This window comes from Neoarius graeffei, chromosome 2 (genome assembly GCF_027579695.1).
Source record: "Neoarius graeffei isolate fNeoGra1 chromosome 2, fNeoGra1.pri, whole genome shotgun sequence".
NCBI lineage: Eukaryota > Metazoa > Chordata > Actinopteri > Siluriformes > Ariidae > Neoarius > Neoarius graeffei.
In genome coordinates, this window is record NC_083570.1 from 66,249,447 (window position 1) to 66,274,432 (window position 24,986).

A 24,986-nucleotide genomic window follows, 5' to 3' on the forward strand; every position below is an offset into this window, starting at 1 on the left:
AGTGATACAGAAATCAAATTGAATTTAATTAAATTTTCATGTAGTGGTGAGTCCCTTATGATGTTAAGCCTTATCATCTCAGTCCCTTCTCATGCAGTGGTGTATCCCTTATCAGTGGTGAATTATCATGAAAATGATAATTACATTACAGGCATTTAGCAGACACTTTTATCCAGAGCAATACACAACCTACACAGTAAAAATCATAGTGTCAATTTTACTCTTTAAGAGTTGAATTTAACTCTCTGTCAGATAACATTTGGTCCCACTCAAAATCAGTGTAAAATTTATTCTATAGCCAGTGTAAGATTTTTAGAGTTAATTTTACTCTATTTTGTGTCAAAATTAACAATGAGGTGTGTAAAAATATTTAACATTATAGATAGTGTAAGATTTTCAGAGTTAATCTGACTCTATATTGTATTTTCGCGGGGAATCATCACCCTGCAGAGTAGATTTTGTCGTTGTGTGCAAGTGGGAATTAACTCTCACTTTTGACACTACCATTTAGACGATTTTACTCTGCATAGTGTTATAACTACTCTATCCAGAGGAAAATAGGTTTACACTGCAATATTGACACTCCATTTTTTACTGTGTACCCAGAACAGCTTGGGGGTTAGGTGCCTTGCTCAGGGGCACTTCAGCCATTCTTGCTTGTCTAGGGAATTGAACCAGTGACCTTTTGGTTCCAAAGCTGCTTCTCAAACCATTAGTCCATGGCTTCCCCCAGAGCCATTAGTCTTATCTTGGCAGTGCTCTTTGTGAGCCATTCAGAATCAACTCTCTTTTTTTTTAAAATCCTAAATGGATCACTATCCACTTAATATCTCATCTCATCATCTCTAGCCGCTTTATCCTTCTACAGGGTCTCAGGCAAGCTGGAGCCTATCCCAGCTGACTACGGGCGAAAGGCGGGGTACACCCTGGACAAGTCGCCAGGTCATCACAGGGCTGACACATAGACACAGACAACCATTCACACTCACATTCACACCTACGGTCAATTTAGAGTCACCAGTTAACCTAACCTGCATGTCTTTGGACTGTGGGGGAAACCGGAGCAAGCCCACGCGGACACGGGGAGAACATGCAAACTCCACACAGAAAGGCCCTCGCCGGCCACAGGGCTCGAACCCGGACCTTCTTGCTGTGAGGTGACAGCGCTAACCACTACACCACCGTGCCGCCCTCCACTTAATATATTGTTTATAATTTATCATAATTTCTAATAATAAATGTATTATAATTATATCATCTTATAAACATTTTCATTTTATTTGGTCTTTTTAATCCAGTATATATCATCATGCAGTGCCATGACATTTTCTTACACCAGCACACAGCTTATGCCACTTATCAAGCCTTTCATTTTTGGAGACAGAGACACAAAGAAGCAGTGTGAGCAAAAAGTGAGACTATGATGATATTGCTTTTGAGGCAATTAGATGCCCCCAATTCCTGGAAGTAAGTTGATTGCCTTGTCAGCTTGTTTTTCTTTAGCCAAGAGAAAGAACAGCTTCAAAACCTCAGATCTATATCTCCACTGCTCTCCAAACTCAGTTCATAGTTATTTCAACCTCAGTTCAGTTCAGTATTTAGTTCAGTGACAAAAAGATTCTGTTTAAACAGTTCAAAAATCAGCAATTAAATTTAAAAAGGGGCAATTATGAAGTAAACAATGAAATCACGTGTGGACTGCTTTTCTTTCTTTCTTTCTTTTTTAAAAAAAATATATCAGATTAATTGTTTACACAGAGGTTGCCTCAGAAACAAGAGTGTAAGTGTTAATTCAACATTGGTGATTCTGGACTGAAGTCTTATACATATTAAAATGCTGTATTTAGTTCAGTACATAAAAACATTTTTAAAATAATTCAATTCCCTCATAGCTCTATGTCAATTATGGGAGATTTCTGTCTGCTCTTATGAGAATTTAATCTGTGTCCTTTATGTGGAACATGAACCCACTTTTACAAAATGAGTCATGGGAGGTGATGGAGAGAAACATAAAGAGATTAATAAATGGGCCGAGGCAAGGACTAATTACAGACTAAGAGAGATCAGAGAGGGTCAGAGAGAGGTTGCATCTGATCTGATTAAACTGTGTGTGATGAAGTAATTGTATTTGATTAAAGATTTGAAGATTGATGGCCCATATGTCTGTGGTCTTAGTCAGTACTTGTGGCTCCCACTGTCCAATTCCTTAATAGCAACCACAAATTTTACTTTTCTTCTGTGGTGTTTTCTGATATGGGCAAACCTACGTAGTCTAGGGTTCTTCATGTCTTCATAATAATGTCAGGTAAGTGCACACTGAAGGCATTTGTGTTGAGGACAGTGAATCATTAATTCATCCTTACACTCTTGTCAAGGCCACCAAAACCATTTGTAGATGTTCATTCATATTTATAGGACATCAAACCAGCTACACTGCATGGCTGATCATGTCACAGAGCAGTAAACTGGTTCACTGAAGCAGGCACAACACCAGTCACTTTATTATTAGTAATGAATTAGTTCTTCTCCCTGTTTTTTTCCCCACACTTTGAAGGTTGGAATTAATCAAGGGAATTTGAAAGGGCAATAACTACACACAAAGGGGTTGGATGAGCCATCTGTTCAACAAGCAACAAAACAAGAACAAGAACAGCAGGATTTTTTAAATCACTGACAGTCCTCTTAATTTTAATAATATTGTTAACGATAATAGAAAATCTTTGTCTATTTGGCATGTCACTACAGTGACATGGCCACTCTGACTTCCATCAGAGTTTCTTGGAAAAACTGCAGTAATGGTTTCCTGTTGCCTTCTGCTGGATTATTAAAGAGGTTTTCTCCTCTCAACCATTCACACACACACACACACACACACACACACACAGCAAAAAACTGAAAACTGAATTTGAGGAGAAAATTACTTAATACTAGTGAAATTATCTTGCTGCATGGACAGATATTTTTACTTGCTAAGACATCTTAGAATAAGGTGGTTGCAATCTAGAACTAGGTTTAATAATTGATTGATTGCTTTATTCCGAACAGTAAAGAAGATATTTAAAAAAATAAAAATAATAAAAAATGCAATAATCAAAACATTGTCATAAACAAACAGAATAGCATAGCCACAAGGCAGTAACATAATAATGTTCGGAAAGGATTAGGAAAAAGTAAATAACTTATCAAATCCTAACCCTCTATACCACCGCTAATCAAACGTCACTTTCCGCCATAATAAACTATATATACAAAAGAAAACAAAAGCAACATACCAAGACAACATGGTATAATATCGACCAAATCAAATCATATATACAGATACTTATGCATATATACACACATACAATACATATATACAGTACATACATATACACATACCTATAACTATACACATATCCATACGTACACAGACACCCATAATATCATAATTATGCATATATATTATATACAATTATGCATATGCATATATATATATATATATATATATATATATATATATATATACAACCCCGATTCCAAAAAAGTTGGGACAAAGTACAAATTGTAAATAAAAACGGAATGCAATGATGTGGAAGTTTCACAATTCCATATTTTATTCAGAATAGAACATAGATGACATATCAAATGTTTAAACTGAGAAAATGTATCACTTAAAGAGAAAAATTAGGTGATTTTAAATTTCATGACAACACATCTCAAAAAAGTTGGGACAAGGCCATGTTTACCACTGTGAGACATCCCCTTTTCTCTTTACAACAGTCTGTAAACGTCTGGGGACTGAGGAGACAAGTTGCTCAAGTTTAGGGATAGGAATGTTAACCCATTCTTGTCTAATGTAGGATTCTAGTTGCACGGTAAAACCAGGGAACAGTAAAGAAGTGAATTATAGTCCAGGACATGCTTAGCTATACTCAACACAGATATGCTTCTTGATAGTTTAATTAGTATGTACTTTATATGTGATTTCCAAGTAATTCTATCATCTATTATTACCCCAAGAAATTTATTATTAGAAACTCTTTCAATATCAACACCATCTACCTGTATATTTATTGCCTTATTTATTTTATAATTATTAAATAATATGATTTTTGTTTTAGACAGATTTAATGATAATTTATTTTGATCAAACCAACTTTTTAACCTGCACAGTTCTGAAGAGATTATGTTTTCTAACTCAGGTAAATTTGTTACAGAACAAAACATATTTGTGTCATCTGCAAATAATACCATCTTAAATATCTTTGATACAGTGCACATAGGGGTGGCACGGTGGTGTAGTGGTTAGCGCTGTCGCCTCACAGCAAGAAGGTCTGCGTTCAAGCCCCGTGGCCGACGAGGACCTTTCTGTGCGGAGTTTGCATGTTGTCCACGTGGGTTTCCTCTGGGTGCTCCGGTTTCCCCCACAGTCCAAAGACATGCAGGTTAGGTTAACTGGTGACTCTAAAGTGAGTGTGAATGGTTGTCTATGTGTCAGCCCTGTGATGACCTGGCGACTTGTCCAGGGTGTACCCTGCCTTTCGGCCATAGTCAGCTGGGATAAGCTCCAGCTTGCCTGCGACCCTGTAGAACAGGATAAAGCGGCTAGAGATAATGAGATGAGTTTAGGACCCAATACTGACCCCTGAGGGACACCACAATCAATATTCAAACGAGTTGAGACAGAGTCACCCAACTTCGCAAATTGTGTCCTGTTGCTCAAATAACTTGTTATCCAATTTAATACAACTCCCCTTATCCCATATTGTTCCATCTTATTAATTAATATATCATGATTAATAGTACCAAAAGCTTTTAGAAGATCAATAAATATGCTCCATCAATGCTATTCTCTATATAAACTGATTCCCAGTCTTGCATTAATAAATCATTATTTAATGCAAACATGGCTTCCTCTGTCCTAACTCTTCTATACTTAAGTTTATGGTCTGTCACATTTTTCTTACAATTACAGTCATAAATTGTAAAAACTGGTAGATGATCACTGATATAATTGATTAATATTCCACTTATAATGTTATTATCTATATCATTGGTAAATATATTATCTATTAAGGTAGCACTATGGTCAGTAATTCTGGTGAGTCTGGTAATTTTTGCGTGGAGACTCATACTGTACATGGTATTAATAAATTCCTCAGTCATACTGTGCTTATTAGGGTTCAACAGATCAATATTAGTATCCCCACAAATGAAGATAACTTTTTTATTATCCACTGTAAATGTCTTTTCTACCCAGTGCTTAAACACCTCTTTACTAGTTTCTGGCGCTCTATATATACAGCTAATTAATATATTTCTACTTTTTTCAATATTAATTTAGATTGTTAAACATTCTAATAAGTTATCAATCACCGTTGTCATGCCATCTATTAGCTTATAATTCAAATTACAGTCCACATACAGCGCCACTCCTCCTCCACCTTTATTTTTCCTGTTTATATAATTAAATTCATATCCAGCCAGTTCGAAACCCATTCCTTTCTCCAGGTCAATCCAGGTCTCCGATATGGCAATTATGTTGAATGGATGAGTAAACTGACTTAAGTATTTCTTGACGTGTTTGAAGTTAGCGTACATGCTTCTACTGTTGAAGTGTATTATTAATAATTTTCCCACAGCCTTAATGGACTGACTGTACTGTTCCTCTGTGTAATAGTGGCAATTGTCATTAATGGTTGAGAAAAAGTTATTGTCCGGGTCTATGTCATTATCTATATCCAATAGTTTATGGTCAGTGAATTCAGTTCCAGGTTTTCATAATCAACAAGCATTTGCTTTAGCCGAGTAGTGTTCTGAGTAATGGATGAAAAAGTTATTTCGGTGTGTGTCATGGTTGAGTTTGGTGTAGGGTCACGTCGGTATTGATTACCATACAGTCCCGATAGCAATCACTGGTATTTGTCCAAGTCCTCAATATTTCATATGACCAGAACTCTAGCCTCCACCGGTGTACCATTCTGCTTAATGAATACTTTGCAGTTGGTGATCCATGTAGATTGAATTTTATTTTCTTTCTTCAGTTGTCGTGCTTTTCTGGCGATGTCAGCATTGCGTTTTGTCAGGTGCTCGTTGATGTAGACATTTGTAACTTTCAGTTTCCTTCCTTGTTACAGCAATGCAGCTTTATGTTTCCGATTGATGAATCTCATGATGATGGCAGTTTTCCTTGTCTGTCCTGGGTAGAATGTGGCAGGCCTCGACGTTGCTGTAATCAATATCGATTCCCTTTGAGTGTAGGAATGCCGACACTTGTTGCTCCACGGAGTTGCTGCCCAGTTTGTCAGATTCTCCCTCCCTTCTCACTGCTTTTGCATATGACCTGGGTTTAATCTGAATCCCAGTGATGATGACGTCGTTCATCCTGGTCCACTGTTCCAGTTTAGCAACTCTGCTTTCCAGGTGGGCGAGATGCCGGCCCTTCTCGGTGTTCTGCAGCCTGAGCGACTTCACTTCCGTCACCAGCTCCATGATGGTTTTCTGTTGTTGTTTAATAACAGAAACTTCTTCCGCCAGAAAGTCGAGTGACTTTTTAATGTCCTCGCCTTCCTCGGCTGTAAAGTTCTTTTTTGGTGGCATAATTCACCAATAAAGCCATCCAATTCAGTAAAATGTTTGGAGAGTTGTTTCCTCACCTCACTGCCTTTTCTGAGTTTTCCAATAATCTTAGAATTGGTGTCTTGTTTTCTTCTAATAAGAAATGCTAGATCGTTTCAACTATTTTCAAGATATTTTCACTTGCTACGATATCATTTTTTGCAATGCATGCACGCACACACCCCCCCGGGCAATTTAGAGTAGCCAGGTAACCTAATTACATGTCTTTGGACTGTGGGGGAAACCAGAGCACCCAGAGGAAACCCACACAGACATGAGGAGAACATACTGCTGGGCTCAAACCCAGAACCTTCTTACAAGGAGGTGACAGTGCTAACCACTGCACCATCATGTCACCCCTAATAAAAAATAAATAAATTCCTATGAGAAGCTCATTTAGGGTTCCAAGACATTGCATTAATGCTCAAAAACAAGATCATCTGTGCATCACATGCTTTTGTTCATACAGTTTGCAGATCTTCAACATCCTCCATATGAGGTTGTCAGTAATTCATTTCATTTAAGATGCTTTTGTTGATTGCTGTCCATCTCCCTTTATGTTACCATATTGAAACATATGGTCATGATAAAGTTAAAGTGCATGTCATGGGTAAATTCAGGAGCAAGATCAATGTAATTCTCCTATTTTATATTAAACTTTGGTCAAATATCTGTCACATTTTGCATTTTGTGCAATTTTTTTACCTTGTGCAATACCAGGAAAATTCAGTTGAAATCAAGCCATTTGAGGCAAATTTGTCCACCTCTGAAAAAACTTGGCATTTGGATTTCCCGGCAAACATTGATTTTTGTGACGTCGCGTGCGGGACGCCTCCCTCTGAATCCTACGTCAGTGCTGGTTTGTTTATGAGAAAACGACCTGGTGGTTTTCTGCAAATTTCTTAAACGTTATCGCGTAATTATTAAAATGGTTAAAACACCAGAAGTCCCAGCATTTTTCTGTCTACCTAGAAGACCCACATAGGGGCCATTTGGCCCGACCGCTTTTCCCCAATACACTAATCACTCATTTTGTTATGGTAATGAGGCTGTTAGTGGCAGTTTGTGGGGTGAGGAGGTCACATTTCACACACTTCACACTTCAGTGGTGAAGTCATGTTGGCTACTTCTGTGTGAATGTGAGAATGAGGAATAAAAACACATTCTATTCTAAAATGTGAACATGTGAATGTCCCATGTGACCATAACGACTCATGTGACTGCAACCAGACAATTGTTTGATGGATAAATACCTCAGTGCACATGGACTATCGCTTCAGTTCCCTCAAGAATTTTGTGGTGAAAGAAGCTCCTCTCCAAGGAACGAAGATGCAGAGATTCAACATTCAACAGGCATTGTAAGATTTCATTTCTAAGGCTACATCCACACGACAACGGCAACGAGATGTTATTACTCTGGAACCCGTTCTCAAAAAGATTGCGTTTTGGGCACCCAAAACGCCGGTGCCGTGTGGACGCCAGGCCTAAATGATAAGCAATTGTATCGGAGTCACCTGAATCCGTTGCCATGTGGACAGGGCCTAAGCTGTAAGGTAACTAACAGCCACATTTCCATAACAAAATGAATGTCTACAGGGAGGACTTGGGGCCAATTGGCCCTCTTGTGGGTTTTCTAGGTAAAAAGGCCAAATGGCCCCTGTCTGGGACTTCTAGTGTTAACAGATGTATCACAGGAGGGTGTAGCAACACCAATCTTGATGGGATTAGTACTCATCATTTTCCAAAAGACCGGACAATGAGAGAGAAATGGGAGTGCTTGGTCTACACAGGCTGTGCACTGAAACCGTGCAAAGCTCTCGCAGCCTGCTGGCGGTTCTGCAGGTAACGTCACGAATCTGGCTCCAGACTCCCTTGGGATTTTTCCAGACGCGTTTTTTTTATTTTATTTTTTTCTGCTGTAGACAGATGGCCTTGTGCAAAATTACCCTTCTGGATGAGTGTGTACTTTCATATTAAAAAAAAAAAGAAATTGATCCAGGATATGCACTTTAAGTGTTGCCACCTCACAGCTCCGGAGTCTCTGGTTCCAGCCTGAACTCTGGTTACTATCTGAGTTTCACAAGTTCTCCCTATGTTCGTGTGGGTTTCCTCTGAATTTACTGGTTTCCTCTTATGTCCCCAAAATTTGCCAGTAGTTGGATTGATGATGCTAAATTACCTTTAGATGTAAATGTGGGCGGCACGGTGGTGTAGTGGTTAGCGCTGTCGCCTCATAGCAAGAAGGTCCGGGTTCGAGCCCCGTGGCCGGCGAGGGCCTTTCTGTGCAGAGTTTGCATGTTCTCCCCGTGTCCGCGTGGGTTTCCTCCGGGTGCTCCGGTTTCCACCACAGTCCAAAGACATGCAGGTTAGGTTAACTGGTGACTCTAAATTGACCGTAGGTGTGAGTGTGAATGGTTGTCTGTGTCTATGTGTCGGCCCTGTGATGACCTGGCGACTTGTCCAGGGTGTACCCCGCCTTTCGCCCGTAGTCAGCTGGGATAGGCTCCAGCTTGCCTGCGACCCTGTAGAAGGATAAAGCGGCTAGAGATAATGAGATGAGATGTAAATGTGAATGAGCATGGTGCCCTGTTAGTGTTCCATCCAGTGTGTTTTCCCATCTAGACTGATTAGGGAAGTAACTGAAGAATGAATTGTTGTGAAACAATTTACTGACAGACATGCAAATCCACACTGTAAATATTTCTCAGAGTCAACTTGGTAATGGATTGACCTCCCAAATGCACAGAACTGTCCTACGGTATTTTGTTTTGCCTTTTTCTCCTGGTACCTTTTAAACCAAAATCCACCTCTAATCTATTTAATATGCATGTGGATTTTGGAAGTATAGTAAAACTTTTTGTTCCCAATCATTTTTAAATGAGAGACTCATTTCTATACATATTAAAATAAACTGTCAAGTACAATACATGATTATGAGTGAACCTTTCTGAGCATAAAGTACAAAAGAATACAAATAACATAGGCACAAAAGGAAAAGAAGCTATTTTAGAATTTGAGTGGTTTCTAAAACATTTAGATTGCTTGTTGTTTTACTTTTGTTTGTACTCGATACACAGAACAACCCTCAGGCTCTAATTTCATATAAGTAGATGAAAATGGTAATAAAAATAGAACAGAATGTCCCCAAAGTGAGGTGCAGTGGTTAGCACTGTTGCCTCACAGCAAGAAGGTTCTGGGGTCCAACCTTACAGCTGATGGGGGCTTCTATGTGTGGAGTTTGCATGTTGTCCCCATGACTGTGTGGGTTTCCTCTGGGTGCTTCAGTTTTCTCCTACATTCCAAAGGCATGTGAATTAGGTTAACTGGCTACTTTAAATTGCCCATAGGTGTGAATGAAAGTGTAAATGGTTGTTTGTCTCAGCCCTGCAATAGATTGGCAACCTGCCTGGGGTGTACCCCACCTCTTACCCCAAGTCACCTGGGACTGGCTCCAGCCTCCCCTGCAACCCTGACAGATAAGCGGTATATAACACTTAATTGAGTTCTGATGAGTAACACTGGAAATTATGGCCTGGGTTACTGGTTAATCAAAATTGTAAGTTAATAGAGTAGCTTTTCAAAGACTCTTTAAATCAGAGATTTTATATGTATGGGTCCATTTTATATTTGAGAACACCAAAGGAAAAATCTCCCAATTTCTACATCGTACAGTATCAGAATTGTAATTTATAATCAGAATTCAAATTTTAATAACATAGAATAAGACATTTTTAAATATGAATAACATGATCGTGTATCATGCTGGCTTGAAACATTTTTCATGAGTGCAAGTCACACTAAAAGTGAAAGAATATATAAGATTCCCTGTAAAAAAAAGCAAAGAGAAGAAGACAAGACAAACAAACAAATATTTTTAAGTCAACTAAACTACAACCACAGAAATAAACTGTTTTACTGCAATTAACATTATGGCACTGAGAGATAGAATAAATACTAGAAATAATAAATTCATCTAGAATATTCTGAACTGCTTCTGAATAGAAGCAAATTAAAATGTGTGCAGGAATAATAATTAGCTTGTGTATACCCAGTATTATATAACCAGCAGGATGTCTCCATAGTATAGCATTCAACCTTATTTAATATTCCTGATTCAACTCAGCAGATAATAAATCAGGCCTTCATGGGCTGATGTAAAACAGCATATATAAAACATTTTATATATAAAATGTTATATATATATATATATATATATATATATATATATATATATATATATATATATAAATAAGCTTATATTTATATATAAGTATATTACTTATATATAAATTATATATAATATATAAGTAATATATTATTATATTATATTATAAAGTATATTACTTATATATTACTTATATATAATATATAAGTAATATATTATTATATTATATTATTATATTATTATATATTATTTATTATATATAATAAATAAATAAGCTTATAAATTATATATATATATATATATATATATATATATATATATATATATATATATATATGAGTGATTCCACGCTTATGGGTACTGAAATGGGGACATGAACTTATTCACCTAAAACCATTTCTTTTTTTACCATCAGGTCACAAAACATGTAATCTTTAATGAATGATGTGTTAAAAGATAACTTTAATTTTCTGAGATGTAATAAAAACATTTATATGCCAAAGTCAAGCCTATGAGTTCCAAAATGATGTCTGTTACATTACTTCTGTTATGATTGTCCATCTCGCGTCTGTTACAAATTAATTACAATCTAGCTATATACCATGTTAATCTTATTGAAAGAATGTGTATGTTTATTCTACTACACATGTTTATTAATTATATTTGCTAAAACATCACCTTTCTGTTTCAAAAAGTAATTCTACATTGTTAAAATTGAGAATATATATGTCCACAACACTTCTGTTACATTCTGACTTTGGCATATAAATATGTTTTTATTACATCTCAGAAAATTAAAGTTATCTTTTAACATATTCATTTAAGATTACGTTTTGTGACCTGATGGTAAAAAAAAGAAATGGTTTTAGGTGAATTTTTAAAAATAAAGTTCATGTCCCCATTTCAGTACCCATAAGCGTGGAATCACTCATATATATATATATATATATATATATATATATATATATATATATATGGGTGCTCCGGTTTCCCCCACAGTCCAAAGACATGCAGGTGAGGTTAACTGGTGACTCTAAATTGACCGTAGGTGTGAATGTGAGTGTGAATGGTTGTCTGTGTCTATGTGTCAGTCCTGTGATGACCTGGCGACTTGTCCAGGGTGTACCCCGCCTTTCGCCCGTAGTCAGCTGGGATAGGCTCCAGCTTGCCTGCGACCCTGTAGAAGGATAAAGCGGCTAGAGATAATGAGATGAGATATATATATATATATATATATATATATATATATATATATATATATATATATATATATGTGGCGGCTGCTGGTTTTTAAAACAGGGGAAGCCCATTTTACGCATTCATCGTAAAACCTGTAGGCCGGATATCAAAGCATAGAAAGGTGTGCCCCATTAGCATAGTGAACTAGACAACCCTACCTAGTGGCAGAAAGTATTTTTGCTTGTACATTTCATGTTATAGTCTGGCTTGCCAGGCTAGTGTCTCATATCCTTAATCAAAAATATCAAACATCCAAAAATCACTGGCTATTCAACAAAGAGCCTTGAACATCATACCATGATATGCAACACAGAGTCTTTAACACAACACCCAGCTGTGCAACACATCCTTGAACATCTTCTGCAACACAGTCTGGAAATTCATAACCAGGTAGGCTATGCAACACACAGAACCTTAAATATTATACCCAGGTATAACCTATAACACAGAGCCCACCATTCTCTTAACATTACTGAACAATATACACACTTCAGATTCATGAACATGAACACTATTTATACACAAATTCTGCCCTCCGCTCCTTTTCCAGAAAATGGTCTGTGACCCTTTCATACCGGCTGGTTGTGCTTTCCAGAGACTTCACCAATTTCTGTTATCAGCTAGCACTGCAGATCCCAATAAGGCTCAAGCTAGCCTACAACCAGATTGAACTACAAATGAAATAAACGAGTGAATTCACGAATGATCAAACTGATAGAATGGATGAAAGTTAACGGAGCACAACGAGTAATATTTACATTTATTTACAGAGTAATGTACAGAGACATCAATGAGAAGAAACGTTTATATGAAAAGAAATTCGGACAGCACTTTGGCACACAACTGCACTTTCTCGACATCCGCTAGGGACTAACTGATCATACTTTCGTGTTCCTCGCCGAAGTACCGCCCTCCTCATGTCTTTCAAACACTACCTCCAATAATCCTTTATCAGCCCGGCTTCTTGTCCCTCCCACTGTCTCGTTTAGTCCCAGAGAAGCCCGGCTTCCCTGGAAGTGACGATTTTGTTGATTTTAACCAATAACAACTAGCCGAAATTGGCTGTTCAGAGCCGTCTCGTAGACTGCAACGGATACCCGGCTTCTAGTCAGTGTTGCCAGATACTGCTGACGTTTTCCATCCCAAAATATGTTCAAAACCCGCCAAAATGCACTTAAAACCGCCAAATCTGGCAACACTGCTGCCGGTCCATAGAGCCCATTGAAATAAGAAAGGTTACAGCCTGGCAGCAAAGGTGATTCTCATAGCGAACTGCAAGTTCATCAGACATCACTCAAATAAGTTACAGGATAGTTATGAACATAAATACAATCTTGGGCATATATTATGTTATGCAAGTTATTGTTTTAATGAGAATTCAACGTCGTAGACGCCACAGTTTGGGGAGAGAATTTTAGGGGAAGCTCGGCTTCCCTTGTTGTCTCTGAGAAATTGCCCCTGATATATATATATATATATATATATATGTATATATTAGGGCGGCACGGTGGTGTAGTGGTTAGCGCTGTCGCCTCACAGCAAGAAGGTCCTGGGTTCGAGCCCCGGGGCCGGCGAGGGCCTTTCTGTGCGGAGTTTGCATGTTCTCCCCGTGTCCGCGTGGGTTTCCTCCGGGTGCTCCGGTTTCCCCCACAGTCCAAAGACATGCAGGTTAGGTTAACTGGTGACTCTAAATTGACCGTAGGTGTGAATGTGAGTGTGAATGGCTGTCTGTGTCTATGTGTCAGCCCTGTGATGACCTGGCGACTTGTCCAGGGTGTACCCCGCCTTTCGCCCATAGTCAGCTGGGATAGGCTCCAGCTTGCCTGCGACCCTGTAGAAGGATAAAGCGGCTAGAGATAATGAGATGAGATATATATATTAGTGCTGTCAAGCGATTAAAATATTTAATTGCGATTAATGTCGCGACTGTCATAGTTAACCCGCGATTAATCGCAATTTAATCGCACATTTTTGTCACATGAAAAACCATTGTAATTCTCTTATCAGCATAAAAAAGTGAATGGGCTTGCTCACCGTTCGAACTACGGGGGTACACGGGGGATCCGAGATCCCCTGAAACAGACATGAGATCCCTTGAAAACATGATTTGGGAAATGGTGGGGGATCTCTAAAATATTGGCAAAATGATGTTTATTGACATAGCAATCGTGTGTAACGGGAAGCATTTGCATATCCGAAGTGAGCGCGCGATGGAGAGCCGCGCTCTGAGACAAGCGCAAGCACCCCCCCCCCAAGGGAAAATAAGGGACCCCCCCGAAAATATCGGCATAGTTCGAACACTGGTTGTACCAATGTTTTTTTTTATTGCAGAGCATAACACGTCTTGTCACAGCCACTGCAAAGTGGGGCTGGAGCCGCCGATGGGAAAACGAAACGTAAGCCGAGCACCATGGCTCTTCGGGGGACGGCAGAGGACTCTGGCTGTGTGGGGCGTGGCATCATGTCACAGAGCGTTAATCTCGCGATAAAAAAATTATCGCCGTTAAAATTGAGTCAAGTTAACGCGTTAATAACGCGACATTTTTGACAGCACTAATATATATATATATATATATATATATATATATATATATATATATATATATATATAAAAATAAATGTTTATGGGGTGTAGGAGGTTCTGGATAGAGGTAGTACCTTTGATGTCTGGCAGCTGCATCCACTTGTAGGATGTAACGGGCATCACTGGTCCTCATTCATCTCCAAACTCTCACATGCTGGCTCCTAGCGCCACACCCCAGTACACCATTTCAGCTGGTGGGCTAAACCATGTGAGGGGGTGATGTTTTCACTGCTTCACTGGGCATATGAACTCCCACGATGGAGTCACTGGCCAGGTGTACGAAACAGGGCGCGCCACTCCGGCGGACTGTGGCCGTGGTTTCAAATAGGGGAGGCAGACCTCTCAGCTCAGTACAGCAACCTGCATAGGAGAGGGAAACTCTGATATAAAACCTATGACCAGGGAGCATCACTGCCACTGTCCTAGTTCGCTAGGCCATGACAGAGGAACCCCTGGTGTAAAGGGTAGGGCCAGTTCGGCGCACACTGCACTCTACCTTAAAGCTCCATAGTGCAAGGCATGAAGGATAAGTCCACATCCAGTCCTGCAGCGATGGGTGAGGGGTGAAAATGGCAGGTGGAAGATGTCACTGGTAGCCAGAGCCCCAAACCTGCATGCAGGCGGCTCAGGACCATGGGTCGTCTGATGTCGACCTGGAGATGACGACGTCACCCGGCAGTGCACTGAGCGACCAAGCAGCCCTGTTTAGGGACAGCACTGCTTGCCCCACTTGGGGAGGGGTCTAGAAAAGGTGGCCTGATCAAAGCTCATCTGCATAGAACCCAGTTGGCTTGCCGTGGTTAATGGGCATCTTCTCTTTCAAAATCAGGAAAAAAAGAATATGTGCTCTCCACTCACCTCAAAACATTTGAAAGTAGCATGCTGGAACATCAGAACCATGCTGGATACAGTGAACAGCGGTCGCCCAAAGCGTCGATCTGCTCTCATCGCTCATGAGCTCGGTAGACTAAATGTCAACATAGCGGCAGTCAGTGAGGTGCAACTTGCGGAGGCAGGCAGCCTGAATGAGCAAGGTGCAGGATACACCCTTTACTGGTCGGGCAGATGCTCAGCAGATAGGCGCCTCTCTGGTGTGGGCTTCATGATCAGGGACACCATAGCCTCCAAGCTTACTGTGCTACCAAGGGGCCACTCTGACCGCATCATCTCTTTGCATCTACCAGTCTGGAATGGCCATATTTCCATGATCAGTGTGTACGTGCCAACGCTCCAAGCAGAACCAGCTGAAAAGGACAAGTTCTACTCTGTCCTGCGCACTGTCATACAGCAAGTCCCTGCAGATGACAAGGTGCTTGTCCTTGGTGACTTCAACGCCAGAGTGGGCCGAGATTCGGACACCTGGAAAGGAATCCTTGGCAAGCACGGCGTGGGGAACTGCAATGACAACGGGCGCCTGCTGTTGGAGCTCTGCGCTGAGCAGCAATTTGTCATCACTAACACCATTTTCCAGCAGAGGGACAGCCTGAAGACAACTTGGATGCATCCTCGGTCGAAACACTGGCACCTCATAGACTATGTTATAGTGTGCCAGCGTGATAGGAAGGATGTCCTACACACCCGAGTGATGCCCAGCGCTGAATGCCACACAGATCACAGGCTTGTCCACTGCAAACTAAACATCCAATTCAAGCCTAAGACCAAAACCAAGTGCAGAGGCCCACCCCAGAAGAAATTTCAGGTCAACAACCTTATGTCCCCAGAAGTGAGGGCAACCTTTGAAGAAAGCCTGCACTCTAGACTTGAACACGAGAGTTTCCCTATCACCTCTATTGAAGATCAGTGGGAACATCTCAAGATTGCTATTATCCAGACATCCAAGGAAGTTCTCAGCTTCAGCTCGAGGAACAACAAGGACTGGTTTGATGAACACAACGCAACAATCCAAGACCTTCTGACGAAGAAGAGGGCAGCACATCAGGCCCACCTAGCTCAGCCCACCTATCCACAGAAAAAAGTAGCCTTCTGCCTGGCCTGCAGCAACCTCCAGCACACCCTGCGTGAAATACAAAATCAGTGGTGGACCAACCTCGCTGAATGGACCCAGCTGCGTGCAGACCAAGGGGACTACAGAGGGTTCTATGAGGCCCTGAAGACAGTGTACAGTCCAGTCCACCAAGTGCGGAGCCCACTGCGTAGCCTGGACGTCATGGCGCTCCTGACAGACAAGGCATCCATCCTCAGTCATTGGTCTGAGCACTTCCAGAACCCCTTCAGCGCCAACTGCTCAGTCACCAATGCAGCAATCCACCACATCCCCCAAAAGATGATCAGGGCTGAACTGGACGAAGTCCCTATGCTGGACGAGATTGTCAAAGCCATAGAGCAGATCAAGCCTAGGGGGGCAGCAGGAATCGATGGCATATCACCAAAAATCTGGAAGTACGGCGGCCCTCACCTACATGCTAAGCTCCATGAATTCCTTGGCCACTGTTGGGAACAAGGCAAACTCCCCCCGACCACCGAGATGCGGTGATCATAAGCCTCTACAAAAACACGGGGGAAAAGTCAGACTGCTCCAACTATCGAGGAATTACACTGCTCTCCATTACTGGCAAAATCCTTCCTAGAGTCCTTCTCAGCCAACTCGTGACCAGCGCAGCAGATGATCACCTCCCTGAGAGTCAATGTGGCTTCAGGGCAAACAGAGGCACCATCGACATGGTCTTCATACTCAGGCAACTTCAGGGAAAATGCCGTGAGCAAAACAAGGGCCTGTATGTGACCTTCGTGGACCTGTCCAAAGCCTTTGACACTGTGAGCAGACAGGGACTCTGGCAAATCCTGGAATGCCTGGGCTGCCCCCCAAATTTCCTGTGGATGGTCATCCAGCTGCACGAAAACCAGTTGGGGCAGGCCTGCTATGACAACAAACTCTCAGAGCCTTTCACCATCAGCAATGGAGTGAAGCAAGGCTGTGTTCTCGCGCCGACACTCTTCTCCATCTTCTTTAGCATGATGCTACACCAGGCCATGGAAGAGCTTGGCGAGGACGATGGCGTCTACATCCGCTATCGCACAGATGGCACCTGTTTAACCTGAGGCACCTGCTGGCCCACACCAAGACGTTGGAGCACCTGATCTGCGAACTGCTGTTTGCCGATGATGCCGCGCTGGTCGCTCACAATGAGCCAGCTATGCAGCGCATGGTCTCCTGCTTCACAGACACAGCCCAACAGTTCGGCCTGGAAGTCAGCCTCAAGAAGACAGAGGTGCTTCACCAACTTGCACCTCGCGAGGTGTATCATCAGCCTCACATCTGCATCAACCCAACTGAACTAAACTCGGTCCAGCAGTTTACTTACCTAGGCTGCACCATCTTATTGGACGCCAAGATTGACAAGGAGATTGACAACAGGCTTGCCAAAGCAAACAGCGCCTTTGGCAGACTCCAGAAAAGAATCTGGGGTAACAAGGACCTAAAGAAGAACACCAAGGTCCTTGTGTACCACGCTGTGGTCCTGACCACTCTCCTTTACGGCTCTGAGGCCTGGGTCACCTACCGCCGCCACCTGCGCCTCTTCAAGCGCTTCCATCAACGCTGTCTTTCTCCATTCTTAACATCCATTGGAGCGACTACATCATGAATGTCGCATAGCACCGAGTGGGCTATAAGCCATGTATGACGAGATTGAGTGGAATAATTGTTTTATTCAATCCACATTCACTGGATTTTGAGAAATGGAGAATTTTTTTTTTGCAAATTTGATAAATAAAAACTTTTTTCAAAACATCCAATAAAATCAGTTCTGCTTAGAATGTAAACAAACCGGCAAAATGACAGGAGCAGTTTGTGAAAAATGCTATAATAATAACTCTTGAAAAATAAAAAAGATACGTTCTTATCATCAAATACTTTTATTCCATATATTGTTGCTTTTTTGTATTTTTTGGGGTTTTCTTCTTCTTTTTCTTTAGCGTTTTTTGGCGTTTGGCAAACCAACTCAAAGGTGTACTGCCACCGACTGGGCTGGAGTGTGGAACAGGAGATATTGAGGAGGGGGAGCACACTATGTTCTTTTAGGTATTTCTATTTCTTTTAAATACTTGATAATTTTTGGGGTTTTGTTTTTGAGTAGAGTTTTTATTTCATCCTCGGTTGGTTCAGCAACACGCGCCACCATTTTGTTTTTCTCTACAACATGGTTAACATGGGGCAGCCACGGCATGAAGGTTGGGCTGAAGTGCCCTTGAGCAAGCCACCTAACCCCCAACTGCTCCATGGGCGCTGTAGCATAGCTGCCCACTGCTCTGGACATTTGTGTGTGCTCATTGCTCACTTGTGTGTGTGCTTGTGTGTGTTCACTGCTTCAGATGGGTTAAACGCAGAGGACACATTTCACTGTGCTCAGTGGCGGAACAACTGCACACAAGGCCCTGGGGCAAAACACCAATCAGGGCCCCCCCATGGTGAAATTGCAAACAAACAAATTAGAAGGCTTGTGGCATATAGGCCTACTCAGGCTACCGTATATACCAACAAAAAGCAGTTTTTAAGAACATAGCCTTTGGACCTAGCCATGGCGAAATTGCAAACAAACAGAAGGCCTGCGGCATATAATCAGGCTATATTAGAACAGAACTTGCTCAAAGTTTTTTTATTATTATAATTTTTTTATAGGCCTACATAGCCTGTATTTTCCATTCATTTTTTATTATGTTCCAAATAGACACTAAACAACAACAACAACAAAATCCAGCAACCATGAATGATACACCCTCATTGTGTAAGCACGTCTTCAACTCCAATGCCGACGCGGAAACCTGCGTTCGTCATTAAAAAGGCATTCGACGACTATTTGAGGGATGTTAAGCGCTCTTGCTCGCTCATTCTCAATTGATAAAATGGCCAATCCACAGAGTCTCTCTTGACCCATTGCGCTCCTGAGATAATTTTTTATCAATTTTAATTTGGAGAAAGAGCGCTCTGCTGTCGCAACTGAGATGGGGAGAGTGAGAAAAAGCAAGAAGGCCGTGCACACCTCACTAAATGTAGAAGTTACTGCTGGATGATCTACTACCAGCAACCTAGCCAGGCTTAAGCACAGATGTGTGTCTCGCTATCTGCTTCTTGAAACAAGCCCTAAATGACACTAGTTGACCAGGAAAGCTGGAGTCAATATCCTGACTATAGTGATCACACAGTCGACGGGCCACTTCGTATAGCTCCTTGTCCTTGGCATGCTGGAGCGTATTTGGATGAATAGCCTCAAAAAAATGAGCAGTCCGATTTAAACTGACAAACCTTTGTGACAGCTGCTGAATGATTACATCAAGGCATGCATAGAACACATTCACCCGAAAATAATGTTCTGCATCGGAAAGCCGACTGTCTTCGCTAAGGTGATCAAAGTGGCGCTTCACTTTTTTCAACCTGGTGGCTACAAATTGCGTTTGACTGCCCCATTTCACAGTCAATGCCAGAGTCTTCTCCTGCAGTAACTTTGAAAACCTTTAAAACCTTTGCCTCATCAAACTGCTCCCTGTACTCCTGTAGAGTTCGTACAGCATTCTGCAATAATGCAGACGCTTTGGGGAAATCAATGGTCTTCTCCTGCAGTAACTTTGAAAACCTTTAAAACCTTTAAACCTTTAAGAAACCTTTATTTGTCACATGCACACGTCAAGTAAAGTGAAATTCATCCTCTGCATTTAACCCATCTGAAGCAGTGAACACACGCACACACACCCAGAGCAGTGGGCAGCCACACTAGAGCGCCCAGGGAGCAGTCAGGGGTTCGGTACCTTGCTCAAGGGTACCTCAGCCCAAGGCCGCCCCACGTCAATCTAACTGCATGTCTTTGGATTGTGGGGGAAACCTGAGCACCTGGAGGAAACCCATGCAGACATGGGGAGAACATGCAAACTCCACACAGAAAGGCCCCCGCCGGCCGCTGGGTTCGAACCCGGAACCCATGCCGCCCTAATTAGATGGCATTAGTGCACTCCAAAATCTTTGTCTGAAGGCTGATTAAAAATATGAACTGAAATTTAGTAATGGCCTTTTTAAGTGCATCTGCCACATCTTGTTCATTCGTTTTCTCGCTTGTAAGTGAAAGCTTTAATGACGTCTCCATATCTGTACTTTAACGCAACAAGCACATTGTAGCGGGAGGAGGGCAGAGGCATCGTGGGCAGAGGTGTTTCAAGGTTATGTCCCTGCTCTCTGGGCTCAATAAGTCGCCAAGTAATGTCCATCTCTTAACACTGTTGGCAACCACATTATAAAACTGTCTAATCTCTGGGATAGTTTTAACAGAATCATTCAGTGCCAAATTCAGACAATGAGCCGCACAGTGCACGTACAAAGCAAGGGGCTCCCGCTCTGCTATTCTCGCTTGAACACCAGAATAAATTCCGCTCATGTTTGCTGCGCCGTCATAACCCTGTCCACGGCATCTGGAGAGATCTAAGCCATTCCCTTCAATGCAGCTAATAATTCGGTCCTCCAGTTCAGAAGCGGATGCGTTCACAGTTATCTCGAATCCAAGAAAAGCCTCAACTATCGTGATTTCACAGGGGTTTATTTTATTTCATTTAACCATGATAAGAATGTGTAGCAAAAATGAGAGATATACAGGTCAACTAGTCTGTAATCATGTGAAAACTTGTAGGTTTCAAGGAATTTCCAATGAAATCGCGTAAGGCACATTTATTGGGAGGGCCTGAATGTCAAAGGGTGGGGCCCTGTATGGCTAGGGGGAGGACCCAAGGCCCAGGGGCAATGGCCCTGCCTGCCCCCCCTTAGGTCCGCCCCGACTGTGCTTGAGTCTGTGCTTGAGTGTATGTGTGATAAATAAAGGCTTCTCTTCTCCTCTCTTCTCTTCAGCAGTGTTCAAGATTAACACCATTCATGTGGATTAATGATTATTAAAACAATCATTAATAGTCACTATCAAAAAAGAAATGTGAGTGAGGAAGAAAGAGAGAGAACTATGAAGTGAGACAGCTTACAAAACTTTTTAACCAACACAGGGGGAAACATTCCTTGAAGATACTTTTTCAACTGAAGCAGTGAAATTCCATTTTTTATTGAGTCTGAAGATTGGCTGTTAGACATTGTTATAAGTTGTTTCCTGACTAAATCCTGTTTTCTTTGTTACTGATTTATTTTTGTAGACTTGAGAGTAGAACTAAATCTTTTATGATAAGAAGCTTCATAGAAGTTAGAATATGTCATCCTTCTGAGATGTGTCTTGGAGAAAATAATAGACAAAGTTGGACATAAACACTGCCAGTAAATAGTACTGTTTCATTTTTCCTTCACATAAGAACAATACCTTGTCAGGAACAGAATCTTTGTAATTCCATAATTCATTCTTCACATATACATCATAAGCCCCACCACAAACATCTACTTTGCACAGCACAAAACAGCATGGCTTCTTTAGTGATTCCCCATTTTTTAACATCTTGCTGGATAAGTCCTTTATCCCCCTGCTAAATGCCTGATTAATCATGTTTAATGCAAATAGACTAGTGCTTTGGCTTAGATTATTACTTTTTGTGTTTAAAATAATTTAAAGGAAGCTTTTAAATCTGATTATATAACACCAGTGAGGATGTGTTTACAATCCTAAGGCAGAAAAAGTTGGGATGAAATGTAAAATGCAAATAAAAAAAGAAAGCAGTGATTTCTAAATTTACTTTGGCTTGTATTTCATTGCAGAATGTATAAACCTAAGATATTTCATGTTTCGTCTGGTCAGCTTCATTTCATTTGTTAATATACACCCAATCCTGCGTTTCAGCCTGCAACACATTCCAAAAATGTTGGGACAGGGCAATTTAGAACTATTAATAACATAAAACAATTAAATCTTGATGTGATTTGAAATGGTGATGTCAACAGGTGCCTGTAATCATGATTTGGTATAAATGCAGTATCCAGGAAAGGCCTAGTCTTTGAGGAGCAAAGATGGGCTGAGGATCTCCAGTTTGTCAAGAAAATGTGTGAGAAAATTATTGAAAGGGTTAAAACAATGTTCCTCAAAGAAAGATAGGAAGGGATTTGGATCTTTCACCCTCTATGATGCATAATATCATTAATCAATTTGAGGAATCTGGAGGAATTTTGGTGTGTAAAGGGCAAGGGCACAAGCCTAAGCTGAACACCTGTAATCTCCGATCCCTCAGGTAGCACTGCATCAAGAACCATCATTCATCTATAGCTGATATAACCACATGGGCTCAGGATTACTTTAGCAAACCTTTTTCAAGCATGACAATACAGAGTTACATCCACAAATACCAGTTAAAACTTTACTGTGTAAAGTCACACAGTGGAAACATGTATTGTGGTCAGATAAATCCAGTGTTCCAGGTCTTTTTTGTAAGAAATAGACACCATGTGCTCTGGCCCAAAGACAAAAAGGACCATCCAGATTGTTACCAGCAACAAGTCCAAAAGCAAGGGTCTGTCATGGTATGGGGTTGTGTCAGTGCCCTTGGCAAAGGTAACTTACACTTCTGTGATGGCAGCATTAATGCAGAAAAGTACACTGAGATTTTGGAGCAACATATGCTGCCTTCAAGATGACATCTTTTCCAGGGATATTTCAACAAGACAATGCAAAACCACATTCTGCACACATTACAATGACATGGCTGTGGAAGAAGAGGGTGCCTGTCCCCTTTGTCCCCAACAGAGAATGTATGGTGAATTTTGAAACAAAAAATATGATGACTACCCTGTACTGTTGCACACTTTAATACCTGTTTGCCAAAAGAATGGGACAAAATAACACCTGAAACACTTCATCACTTGGTGTGTTCAGTCCCTAAACACCTTTTAAACGTTGTGAGAAGGAATGGCAACATTATAAAGTGGTAAATGCTTTACCGTCCCAACTTTCTTTTAAATGTCTTACAAGTATCAAAATTGTAATGTGTTTCTTTTGAAAAAATAAAACAATAAAATTCATGAAGTGAAACATCAAATAATGTGCTGTTATATTATTATGAGTGAAATATATACGTCAAAGATTATTTACAAATCGTTGTTTTCAGTTTTAATTTCAATTTCAACATACCATCCCAACTTTATATGAGTTGGGGTTCCATCTCAGCAGATTATTGCTTGGGTAGAGCCTGATGTTAATATTTTTTTTCTTTTCTTTGCACTTATTTTTGATAATGGAATAGTTATTGCTTTTCTGTGAATTAATACTGGTGGCTTGATACAAAAATATAGTTATGCCTTCCCTTTCACAAATCAATTTGAATTAACAGTGTGTAAACCATCCATCCATCCATCCATTATCCATAACCGCTTATTCTGTGCAGGATCGCAGGCAAGCTGGAGCCTATTCCAGCTGATTATGGACAAGAGGTGGGGTACACCCTGGACAAGTCATCAGATCATTGCAGGGCTGACACATAGAAAAACAACTATTCACACTCACATTTACACCTACGGTCAATTTAGCCACTAATTAACCTAACCTGCATGTCTTTGGACTGTGGGGGAAACCAGAGCATCCAGAGGAAACCCATACAGACATGGGGAGAACATGCAAACTCCACACAGAAAGGTCCCCGTCAGCCACTGGGCTCGAACCCAGAACCTTCTTGCTGTGAGGCAACAGTGCTAACCAGTACACCACCGTGCTGCCGTGTGTAAATCATGTATGCACAAATGTCAATATAGTAAGTGTAGATGTGTACAGTGTTATTACTTTTATTCTGGGAGATTAGAGTAAGATGAAACAGTCAAAGTCCCTCTTATGCCTAGAATCTGGTCTTCCCAGGCAGTCTCCGGTCCCAGTACTAACAAACTCTTTTAAGGCGTATGGGTGTGGCGCCAATCTCGTTTCGATAGCCAGCTAGGGTTACGGGGGGGGGCTGGTCCTCTGCTAACTGCGAGAATTTGACTTCCCCACTCACATTTGTATTGCAGCATGCCTTGTCAGAAAGTAGTAGGTACCATTTTTATGATAGTCTTTGGTATGACCCAACCGTGAGTAGAATTCGTGATCTCCCAGTTGAAAGGTGAACATGCTAACCACTAGGCCAACTCACAGTGCAAGGTGAAACAGTATTAGATTATAATAGAATAGAGGGGCAGCACGGTGATGCAGTGGTTAGCACTTCTTTGTTTGAACCTCTCGACTGACCGGGGCCTTTCTGTGCAGCGTTTGCATGTTCTCCCTGTGCCTGCATGGGTTACCTATGGGTGATGGGTGCTCCAGTTTCCTTACACAGTCTAACGATATGTGGATTAAGGTGGGGTTTACATTAGACCGTATCAGCGGATCATCAGATTAACGTTTTTAAAACGATTAGCGTGCACACAGCAACACCAATACACGATTCGCGTGCACACAGCAACGCCAATACATGGATACGCTTGGCTCCGCAGGCATCCTGCGCTCCAAATCACTC